Source organism: Passer montanus, unplaced genomic scaffold, assembly GCF_014805655.1.
Source record: "Passer montanus isolate IOZ18808 unplaced genomic scaffold, ASM1480565v1 scaffold108, whole genome shotgun sequence".
NCBI classification, from domain to species: domain Eukaryota; kingdom Metazoa; phylum Chordata; class Aves; order Passeriformes; family Passeridae; genus Passer; species Passer montanus.
Genome location: NW_024357392.1, coordinates 630,364 through 642,124, shown reverse-complemented (window position 1 = coordinate 642,124; position 11,761 = coordinate 630,364). Strand labels below are relative to the sequence as shown.

The 11,761-nt window shown below is 45.5% G+C and overlaps 1 protein-coding gene across 5 annotated transcripts in view; it reads left to right on the top strand.

The window, feature by feature from the left end:
- Window positions 1-1,705, top strand: part of SPRY1 (sprouty RTK signaling antagonist 1) — a 5,758-nt gene extending 4,053 nt beyond the window's left edge. For 4 of the 5 annotated variants that reach the window (XM_039722324.1, XM_039722317.1, XM_039722336.1 and 1 more), the window contains exon 3: window positions 1-1,705. The gene's annotated coding sequence lies outside the window, so the exon portion shown is untranslated. The other variant, XM_039722307.1, reaches the window with a different exon arrangement.
- The last annotated feature ends 10,056 nt before the right edge of the window (window positions 1,706-11,761 follow it).

Below are 11,761 nucleotides of genomic sequence, written 5' to 3'. Positions count from 1 at the left end.
CCCCCCCACCTCCCATTTTGGGAGGACTGTTGCTTTCCTTTCCTTTCTGTCTGCCCAACTTCAGACACATGAGCTCTTCCCCTTGCATCTTTGCTCTCCTCCTCCTGCTGACTTGGCTGAGTGTGGAGCGTTTCACGCAGTCGCTGCTGCTCTTTGGTAAGTGTGGACCTGGGATCTGCACCTGCCGCTCCTTCGGGCAGGGTCTTTGAGTTTGTAACTGAACCACTCCTGAAAGAGACAGTGAAGGCTCACTGGGCTCTTGAAGCTTCTTGCTCTGTGAATATCTTCCCAAAGATGGTTTTTTTTTTGTTCTTAGCAAGTTATGGTTTTTTTCTCCTTAACCTCCTGGATGCCAAGGAAGAATAACTTTCCTGAGTGAGCTGGATTGTGAAATAACTTTTTGTGTGTGTTCTTTCCGGAGAGGGATGTAAAATAAAGGCTTCACCAAATGAAAGGCCTAACTCTTCTATAAGCAGCCTGCTTCTTTTTGCATCTTTTTTTTTTTCCCCTCTCCTTTTCTCTTAACTTTTGGAACATTCTCAGACCTGAGAATTCTCCAGCCTTTTTTTTCTTTTTTTCTTTTTTTTTTTTTTTTTTTTTTTTTTTTTTTACATTTTCAATGTAACTTCAGTTTTTGCTACACTGTGTAGATCTTCACATTGGAGACGTTGTGGCTGCAACATACTCATTTGTTTCTTTTGCTGTCCAGTCTTTGAAGGATATTGCTTATTCCAGCCTCCTAATCCAGTTTTTATAGTCTGTCAGTATCAGTTGATATTAAAGTTGGTGGTGTTCATATATCCAAACAGCCTTCAGGTGTCATTGAGTCACCTAAATGTTCTTGAATCCTTCAAGTCTCTTGTGATCCTTTGGCTTAGTGAGTTTAGCTCTGCTCTGTACTTTATAATTTTATTCTGTCCCTGTTTTATTGCCTTAGCCACAAATTGTGGTCCTTTTTTGTATATTTTATGTATAAAACACAAAGTTGAATCCCAACTATTTTTAAGACAAAAGTCTGTTAAAACTTTTTTTATTGTAAAGAATATTTATTATGTGAATCTCTATTATTTTATGATATTTATTGCAAAAGACTTCGAAAATGTACTCATGTCTGAATATAACAAAATATCAATACTTAACGAAATAAGGATGACACGAAGAAAGTACATATGTTAACTATAATGCAGAAAATATATTAATTAATGAAAACGCCTCTGGAGTTCTTTTGTTACAACTGGCAGGTTGTGAGCTAGATGTGTGCATTGCTGGGCTGTCCCTCCTCCTTCAGCTCTGTCAGGTGGCAAATAACCTCCTATTGATACTTCAAAGCCACTAGTCTGTGCTCTAGTTTAGTTTACCTAATTTTAAGTTTAAGCCAACTACATATCAAATAAGGGATGTTTAATACAATTGAATCTGTGTTGTGCTTAACAGTGCCAAGAAATGGAGGCTCTATTTATTTACCAAAGCATTTGGAAATACGTTTGTGGAGGAGAAAACCACAACTTCCAAGTTGGTTTCTTTTTTGGTGTTTGTTTTGTTGGTTTGTTTTTGTTTTTTTTTAAAGAATACCACATTAACATGCAAAGCCATTCAAAATTTTCCTATGTAGAACTTCATGGCTGGTTAAATTGTGCAGCAGTTGAAGAATTTAATCTCCTCACCTCAATTCTAAATAAAAAGTTTGGAGCCAGGATGAAAAATAGCGATTGTGTTGCTGTAGTTTGGTAGCTTTGAAATCTGGGAATGTGTGTGTTGTGTTTGGGTCTATGTCTATGACTTATTTGGGTCTTTTCCCATACGTTTTCCAATGTCAACTGAGTCTTCTGTCTTTAAATTAAAGGCTCTTAAGGGTGACCTAAGTGTCACAGCTACTTGTGGCCATTTAACACACATTCAACAGAAAAAGCTTTTCATTAAGAGTGAATGGGGAGACCTCATTCTTTTCCTCATGTGGGTCAAGGTTACATCACAATTCCGAACTTTAAAAGTTTTAAATGGATGCAATTTCACATGCTGTTCAGAGTAAGAGGTTCCAGAGAAACTCCACTTCAGAGCAGTGACTTGACAGATGTGTCATATCTTGCTCTTTTTTGAAGTCCTGCTGCTTTGAATTACCATATTCAAGCTGCTCTGACTCCCAGCACCGTGGTGATTTGAATAAGCTCGCCTTTTTGTAGTTAATTCCATCCCAGCTGATGCTGTGTCATGGAACAGGGCTGACTGAGAAGCTGCTTTTATATTAAGCAGCACAGATGACCCCAGAGAGGCACAGAGAGAAATCATCATCTGAGTACATCTAGGAGTGCTCCGCAGGGTGCAGGCGGTGCTGCTCCTCCATGTGACAGAAGTGACAGGCTGGGGGGCAGCACCGGATGCACACGGCTTCTGCTTTCCAAGATTTCCCGGGAGGAAGCAGGAACTTCCAGGAGAGGAATGTTCCTGAGGAGCAGGGACTCGCGACCCTTCGCTGTCACCACGGTCTCGAAGAGCGACAGCTGCGAATGGCCCCGGCACACAATGGGGGCCCTGTCCGGCGCTGGCTAGAGATGTCCACTGTGCTGACACCCGGGAACGCGGAGCCAACCGCCTCCAGTGCTGGATCACAGCCAGCCCCCGCTCCAGGGATGCTGCTTGTGCCTCCTCAAGGAAAACATTGCTCTCTGTCTCTTCTTTTTCAGCCAGTCACTGATTTACCTGGGGGTTTGGGTTGGTCCCAAAGGACCCACGTGTTCTCCATTCTTTAATGATTGTCTTCCATCGGGAGCTATGTCGTGACACTGTTTCAGATCTCTTTTTTTAAAACAACAGCTACACTCTAGTTAGTCATACTAATGCTCCCTTTACTAACCAGATTTTAAGAATAACTTGAGGGTTGCGGTGCCTCTAGAGAAAAAATTGACTTGGACCTACACAGCAAGGAGAAGAAAACAGTTCCTTGCAGGTCTTACATGGTTTTCTAATTGCCAGGTAGAGCAGACAGTGTTAGAAAATGAGAATAATATGTTTTTGTCTAGGGTTAGATGCTGTATGCTTTGTATTCAACATACAAATATGTAGGCACACAGTTTGTGGTAATTGGGAGTGGGGCTGCAGCTGAGCCTCATCCCCAATGGGCCACAGCTGTGCAGAGCAGCTGAGCAGCACTGGGGGTAACGAGTGCCCAGGGCACTGACCAACCACCAAAGGAGCAGAGGGCACACAGGGGCAGTGCATCAACATCAGGGGATAAAAGGCTGGGCTGGGGGACAAGGTAAGCAGATGCTGGCAGCCTTCTGAAGTGACAGGGTGTTGCTCTGCGTGGGCAGACTCCAGAGGCCTTCTGATGAGGTATAGGTGTTGCTTTGTTTGGGCAAATGCTTAAAGCCTTCTGAAATTGCGTGGTGATACTCTGTGTGTCGTGGCCGTCTCAACTGTGACACAAATCTATCCGAGCTCGCTTCTGGCTGCTCTGGAACGTGAGGTCATTGCACTGTGCCATGGAAGGGGCTGGGGATTCATTCAGGCAGTTGGATTTTGTGGTGTAGAACCACGCAGGGTTGGATGGGAGCGCACAAATTCTCTTTCCAGCTGAAAGAGCAGAGTAAGCTGACAGCTGGAGGAAATGAAGCTTCCACAGGCTGAAGAGACACAGGTTACTTTTAGTATGCCCCAAGTGGTCAGCCACTGTGTCTGTTCTACTTTCCACAGTGGAATGGCCATCCAGGGATGCTGTGTTCTGTTGGAAGGGGGGTTGCTGAGGGGGTACTTCAGCAATTAGGGTACTGAAGTGCACATTTCAGTCCTTCAACTCCAAAGTTATCAGGGGGGCTGTTTGATGTTACTCCTCCATGTCTGCAGAGCCTATTGCAATGTAGCTCATAAAAATTACTTTTTTTCCCTGATATTTTTGGGATCTTGTTTTGAGAAGCCAGTAATTTACATTTACATTTTCCACTCTGTGTGAAATGGTGATGTAATTACCATTAATGGCAGTAAGTTCAGCTGACCTACTGACCTAATTGCATGGGTGGGTGATGGATCTGGCCGAGGCTGCCATCTGGTTCCAACAGCGAAGGCCTCAGACGTGTAAGGTCTGGGTTGAAGGAAAAAGGCAAGTCCAGCAAGCTGGAATTCTCACTTTGCTTAGTGCCTCAAAACTTGTGGTAAGAGATGAATTTAGGAAACAGTAATTTAGCAATAAAAACAATGGGTAGATAAAATTTCCACATTCCATGCTGGAGGATTCCATGGCTGAAGTGAGAATTTGCCCTCAGAGTTGGGGTGTTTCTCCAAAGATGGCTCCATTACACAAATGCTGAGGTGAGTTATCCAAGGGGGGATAATGCCTAACAAATGAAAAGTACTTGCTCTTATTTATGGTTCCATATCATAAAGACAGGTGGGAGAGGATTAGCTCCTCTGCCTGTGATAAAGCAAATCTGTTAAGAGGGATTAAAGGGGCTAGATAAAGTGTTTTAATGGACTTATATGAAGTAATAGATTTTTGTCCTGGAGGAATGTTCAGGACTCACTGATACTTCTGCATTTCTTGTTCTGCTAAAATTACCTCCAAATTCTAAGGAATCCTGATTAATTGTTGGCCTTTTTCCAACTGGAGCATTTGTCAGTCATGGTGGTGCTTCAGAAAAAACCTGGAATAAAATTCTGTTCTGCTGTCACACAGCTGGATTTAGCAGCCTTACACAGCACTTGGGGCTGCACAGGTCTTGTTCTGATGACCCTTCATTTGCAGGGCAGCTCTTGATCATTTGTAGTTCTTCCCTGTGGTTGTCTTTCACCTTCCTCCAGCTGGTGGAAGGAACCAAGGCATGGCTTCTTCCCTTGGCATTAGTTGCCCAGCCATGAGGAGCCTGTGGCAAGGATCTGCTCAAAAAACCTTGTGATCTCCAGAGTGATGTTTACAGCTTGGTTGATGTTTGTGATAAATGGTTGCAGTGCAGCTAGTTTTCTCAGGAGCTGCCATTCCCACTGCTCCTGGTGAAGCTTTCTTGAGACACTGCCTCATTTATTTACCAATAAATACAAATTCAGGAAAGTTTTCCTGCAAACCACACATCGCTTGGCTTTTTAGTTTAACTGTGTTTGGGTGAGACACTGGTCTTAATGAACAACTTTTGATTTTAGCATCAAAACAGAACCAGAAATTCACCTGGATTTTGCCATATTCGTGATACATGTGTGGGGCAGTATTATGAGAGAAACTGAGTGCTTCCAGGAGAAGTAGGTATTCCAAAATTAGCTTGTAAGTGTGGTAGCTCTTTATTTTGGAGCAAAGAAGCATCCATTTGGTCCTTGGAGGAAGGTGTGCCTGATAGCCATGGCTCTGGCCTTGTAAGCACGCCCTGTTTTGTGAACCTTTGTCTACACGTTGGTTGGGTGCCCCGACCTGAAAACAAACATCCTGCAGAACGGCGATGTCAGGAGGCACAAACAGCCTGACAGAGGCTCTGCCCCCGGGGGCTGAACCCCATTGTTTTTGTGCAAGAAGGAGCACAATGGGACATCCTGCCTGACCCCGCAGGGTCGCTGCCAGAGTATGAGCGGGTTTATTCCATGGAATATTTCTTCTGAATGGAGCTGATGGATTTACACCAGTGAATGAGCTGGCCAGGCGACACTGCCTTAGGAATGCCCAGTGCTCATAAATGTTAGGATGTTCTTAGTTTGTGGGATAAAGTGAGTGTGAGAAGTAGATGGAGCTCCCTAAATAGGCTGAAATTACATAACTGATTAACTACTCAATGACTATTTTAAATGCAACCTCCTATTTTCTGGCACATGCTTCATCTTCCAAACCACCTGAGAGTTCTTGCAGTGCTGTGAGGATTCCTCTTCCACACTCCAAGCAGGAGGAAGAGATGAAATTACCTGGCCTGGTGAAGGTTCTCTCCAAAGCTTCATTTCTTCTGTGATGTCTGATCTGTGCACTTTGAGAAGCACACTTCCAGATGAAAATGCATAAGCTAGTTGCCTGAAAGGAAGGGGGAAGTGCTGGAGCTTTCCTCTAACCCGGATATTTTGAGATTGCACAGTACATCCTTTTTATCCCCAAGCCTGATCTAAATCCAATCTCATTTACCTGACCCCTTCTTTTTAGGGAATAATTGTCCACTTGTTCCTTTTCCTGCATGGCATGCAAAGTTCTGGGTGAAATGTGCTATGACTACAGGAGCACCTGTGCTGTCACTGAGGCACTTTTTGATTTAATACATTTTTACATGTCCTGTATCTCATCCAATTCAAGGTGAGGATAAACCCAGTTAGTCGGGGTGGGAAATACAGGATAGTTGGATGTCATGAATTTTTCTTCTGAAATTCAACTCCATGCATGAACTTTGCCAAACTTTGGCTCTACCTGGTCTTGAATTTACTGATCTGCCAAGAGTAAGTGAGGAAATACTGTTAGAATTGAAAATGCACCAGTTCTGCTGTGTTCAATAGCCAGAGGTCTCTCTGGAGCAAGTGGTAGAGATAGAAGGTGCCATTCTGGAGTCTCCACAGAGGTTTTTGTATGGGCTTTCAAACCTGGAGTTCTAGGGCCTGTGTTCTTGTATCCCCACTTTCCATCCCTTGCCCTGTACTGGAGCAGGAGCACCTGCCATGGTAGTTCCTGAGTCATCCATCACTGCTGCCAGGTGCAGATAACATCCCCTAGAAAAGTTAACCTCATCTGCTCTCCTTCCTGACAGTTCTAACACACTGGGGTTGGGACAACTTTATCTGTTCAGGTGGCAAAAATTGCAAAGCATCTCAGAGCGTTTTGCACTTGGACTTAAATTCTTTTAAATTAACCGTGCCTGATAAAACAGCTCTGAAGGAAACGCTCCTCTTTGGCTGCTGGGAAAACTGTGGCTGCAGGGCTGTGTGGAGCCACGCTGTGAGGCGCTGGCACAGCCAGGAGCCTTTGACCAGCAGTGTTTAATTACTGAGTCATTCTGTGCAGATGGATGGAGGGGGGAGAGGGGAAAAAACCCCCATCCTGCTGGAAACTGTAGCACTTTCTGGAGAACACTTAAAACATGCCATGGATGGGGGGGGGTGTGGTGGTTTAGAAGGATTGTTAATACTCTAGGGGGAAAAGATATAATCCCAAGACAGGGACCAATTTAAAATGTTCTTGGGACAGCACACTGTAGGGTATGATCCACCTGTAATGAACAGTTTCCACATTTGTTAGTTGTTGGGGTGTTTTTTTTAATAGCAGCGGTGCTGGTGCCTGGGTGTCAGCGTTTGGTTATGTGGGAAACAAGGTAAGGGCCTAAATAATACATGTTACTTGAGGGGCTGGAAACTGGAGCCATATCCTATGGCCTTCTAATTAAAACTCTTTATTTCCACAGATTTATTCTGTGGGCCTTACTAAATAGATCAGCCTTGGGTTTCTAATGGTGACTACTTGAGGAGGAATGTCGCCTTTGTTCCCCTGAATGGTGGGGAGCAGATTACCGGGCTGCCAATTTCCTGCTGCCTTTCAGAGCTGCAATTTGAGCCCTATTTGCTCCTGGCTCTTGCACAATTGGAAACAATGGGTGGCTTCTTTCAGGTTTCACTTCAGAGCTCTTAGAAACTGGGGAAGTGGCAAAAGCCCTACTTTACAGGTAATTAACAATAGATAATGTTTGCTCTGCGTTTGCCGCCCTCCCCCCCCCCCCTTTTTTTTTTTTTTTTTTTTTTAAGAGGTGATAAAGGTAGAAATCCGCACCGAGCTCCCAGTACAGAAGCCGCAGGGGCAGTTTTGTGGATGCAGTCCCGGCCACAGCCCCGGCAAGGTGATGGTGTGTGTCAAAGCCCCAAGCAGAGGCAGGGAAAGCCACACCAGAAGAGCTGCTGGGCTGCCAGCAGTGCTGAGGGCCCTGTTCCAATCGGCCCAGTGTGTGTGAGTGTTTGCTGGTGTGAACCTGCCCTTTGATTTAGGGCCCCTTTTTATTGTAGCCTCTATCTCCTTTATTAGGTGCGCTCTACTCATACCTTGTTGACGTTTATGTAGGATAGTTAAATGTTTTCTTGGGGATATTCCATTCTAGGAAACCACCCGTCCTGTAAAGTTTATCTTAAATACAGAAGCTTGTTTTACCACATAAAGATAGAAGTGGCTGTTGTTTAATCTTATCTTGCTAATAGAGGGCTGTGGATGCCTACAAAGAAGATACAGAGAGATGCTCTTGCAATGTTATTAAAATTTATCAAAAAATGGTTTGGGGCAGATGGACGGTGTCCGAATTGGATGCTCATGCCTCTGTGTCAGCGTGCTCTCCTTCCTTACCTCCCTGCCTGAAGGCACGTCACTGTAGCTGGGTACTGGAACTGCAGATGTGGGTGCAGGGCTATGAACCAAAAACGGGATGTGTCCAGCAGCACCTGAGGAAATTCAGCCCCTGCACTCCATCCATGTATTGCATTTCAACATGTAACCAAAGTACTAAAAAACAAATGAAAACAAGAAGCAGTACTTCATTTCATACCTGTGTTTCTGAGTTTCCCATGGGGATTGTAGAATTTCATTAGCTTTAACTGTGAGCATGGCTTTTGCTTGTTGTTCTCACCATCTGCAAGGCTTGGACTCAGTAAAATACTTCTGTTTCTCCTCCTTGCTGTTGTAGCTGCCCCTCTTACTGCCATGACTTCAGTGATATCTTTTAGGCTGTAAATCTTACCATTGAAACCATCCCAGAAAGAGAGGAGGATTGCAGAGTTGCAGCATTTTGGATGTATCTTTGCTCCAGAGTGGGAGCAGATGGGAGGATGCCCATGCCCTCTGTTGCTCATCCTCACTGAGCTCTGAAAAAGAGGAGGAAGAGATTCTGAGCAGAGGCTTGGAGCCAAGCTGTAAAACTGCCTCACTGGTAGGTTTGTTAGGAAATTATGAATATTTCCCCCTTTCTCCAGTTCCTTGCAGATAATTTAGGAGGAGATCTGAATGAACAAGGTATGTGCCCACCACCCTTCCCACCTGTGAGTCTGCAGCAGTGCTTCTGTGAGATGGCAACACAAATGGTTTTTCTGGCTGTCCTGTGCTTATGGGCAATGCAACTATATAATATAGTAAAGCAATAATGAAAATGCCTCCCATGACAGGAGCTGTATGATGGATAATCCTCTCCTCCTCCTGCATTCTGTGGGCAGAGGGACATCTGGGGGTATTTGCACATGCATTCAGTGTACACCAAAGGTTTCCCCCTCCTGCCTCTAAGGCCTCCCCAGTGCCCTTGGGCAGGCTGTTCTTTGTGTCAGCCCCACTCCTAAGTGATGTTCTGCTGGGGAAAACGATACCTCCCTCGTGTTTTTTGGAGGATGTAAATTTGCCAAAACAAATGTCAGGGAGAGGAACGCCTGACAATTCTGTTTTGATTTTATGTAACCTTTACAATGCCCTCCCCGCAATGCCTCCCAGATAAGGAGGTGGTGTGCCAAAGAAAGAGAATGGTTACAACTCCTGATGACCTCATCCCATCTCCCTGTTTCAAACAAGGCGCTTTTTGATGGCTCACGAGACATGACATCAGAGTTCTCGGTTTGTGCTTGCAGTGCTGGTGGGAAGCATCCCATGGAGCCAGCCCACTGCCTGGGTAGACAGGGCAGCAGTGAGACAGGAGAAGTGTGAGGGACAACAGCCACAATGCAGTGGAGGAGTTTGACATGGCTGTACAGTAATACACCAGAGTCAGAATGGAAAATGCTTTTTAAAATTCCCTACGTCCTTCTTCTGCCATCAGCTTGCGTTCAAAGCAGTCTCTCACAACAGGACCACCACAGGCCGTGGCAAGGGCTGGAGGCTTAAGGCTGTCAGGCTCAGCAAAACCTGGAGTTAAGCACTTCCCCAAGTGAAGGAGCCAGATCTCACCAGGATATGGTGGAGGTGGCTCTGTATCCATTGCCCTCCTGTGCTGGAAATGCAGGGATGGCCTGTATAGCCAGACCCCAGATGGAATTTCTCATCTAAGGAGTCTCAGCTCAGTTCAGCCATCCAGAGGAGGTGCTACCTGGCAAAGGAGAGCAGGAGAAAGTACTGAGTCATCTGCAATCATTTTCTTAACAAAAGGACTCGTGCTGTCAGGTGGTCCACGGCCTGGGGGTTATATTCTTATCTAGACTTAGGCAGGAAACCCTTTGATTTACAACTGGATGTAAGGAATAGGGATTGCTTACCTCATCCACAGTAGATTGCTGGCATGTATTTCCCTTAGGTTACAAACCTAAAGGATCCCACATCAGCAAGACACTGGCAGGGTGTGTTGTTGGCTAAGCCAGTTAGGATGCTGAGAACATGGCAGACCAATGCTCCAGGGTCTGTAAATTCAGGGTAAAAAGAAAAAAAAAATCTACCTAGAAAGCTCTGAGCAACTCAGGTAGTGGCAAACTCCTTTCTGCCCCTTGAGAACACCTGGGATGCTCCACAGAATTAGAAAGCCCAAACACCCCACAGCTGAGGGGACACCCAGGACACGAGCCTTTGGTTATGTAGAGAGGTCTTAAGCAGGCCTGCTCTTCTTGAGGCAGCTCACAGTATGGTCTTGATCTCCTTCAGGCTTGCCCCAAGACCTGCAGCCTTAAACCCAAGGGTTTATGACAGGAGAGCTGTGCTGTTCTCCTGCATCCCTTCTGGAGCTCCGGTGGATTTGGTGCTAAGGGTATCAGCTAAAATTGGTCTGTGATCTGTGATCAAGCTACAGGAGCTTGGTATGAGAATTAGAGAATCTGCTCCCAGCAAAACGCTGGGTTTGAGTCAGCCAGAGAGACCAAATGGAGGTTCTTACCAACTTAGTCTTTGTTGGGTGCCTAACTAGAGCTAAGCCTCCTGCAAGGACAGGCGCTTTGGCTGCCTTTTGTGATACAAATGGGGTGTGTTTAAAGCCCTGTTTGTGGCTGGGAGTGGGAAGCTGTTTGAGGGTATTAACTGTCTGGTAGCACGCCCGGCCCTCATCGAGGCGGCCCCAGGAGCAGGGTAGCTTGGAAATGCCATTTGCAATTAAAACCTGTATTTTAAAGTGCAGTTCTGCTGCTTGTTCACGCTGAGAAGGGTTTCCTATCTTTCAGAGTCTTTTGGTCGCTGGGCTACACTTAATAGGATGAGATTTATTTTTTTTTTCCCCCTTTCCCCCTTGAACCACAAAGCTGCCAAGCTATCCAAGAAAGAGGCTTGTAATTAATGCTAAGTGGAGTGGAAAGCAGGGTGGCTGCTCAGCGTAGGGCATGCTCTGGCCTCAAAGAATGCCAGTGGAGCTCTGAAGCAACTGTGAGTCTCCAGGTTTTTAATCATGGTACGTGGGAGTAGGAGCTGCCCCCACTGCAGTGAAGCTGTTTGGCTCCTTTGTGGGTGGAATGTGAATATTGTACTGCTGGGCCATGGAAGCGTCCCTTTGGATGGGTTTCTCTTTTGGGGCACTCCAAAAAAAGGCTGGATTTGCTTCTCTTTAAAAGCTTTGTCTAAGTTCCTGCAGGTTGTGACCTTGCAGTTTGGGGCTGTGATCTTCCTGGTGATAACCTCATCATCTCGCCTTGGCCTGTCCCTAAAGGGTCTGTTCCAGGGACACATTTTCCCAGCCATCCCCTCCTCCTTGCACACAGCTTTGTTGTTCCAGTAAGTGGTTTCACTTTCTGAAGTGTTGAAAGTGGCTGTTAAAGCAGCAGCTGCCTTAACCTGGGGCTCACCTGCTTTACATTTGGGATTTTTTCCCCTACACCTTCAAGCTGTTTTCCCACTGGGTTTGATGAGCAAGTGGAATGCAGTTTCCGTGTCTGCTATACGGGTTATAGACCT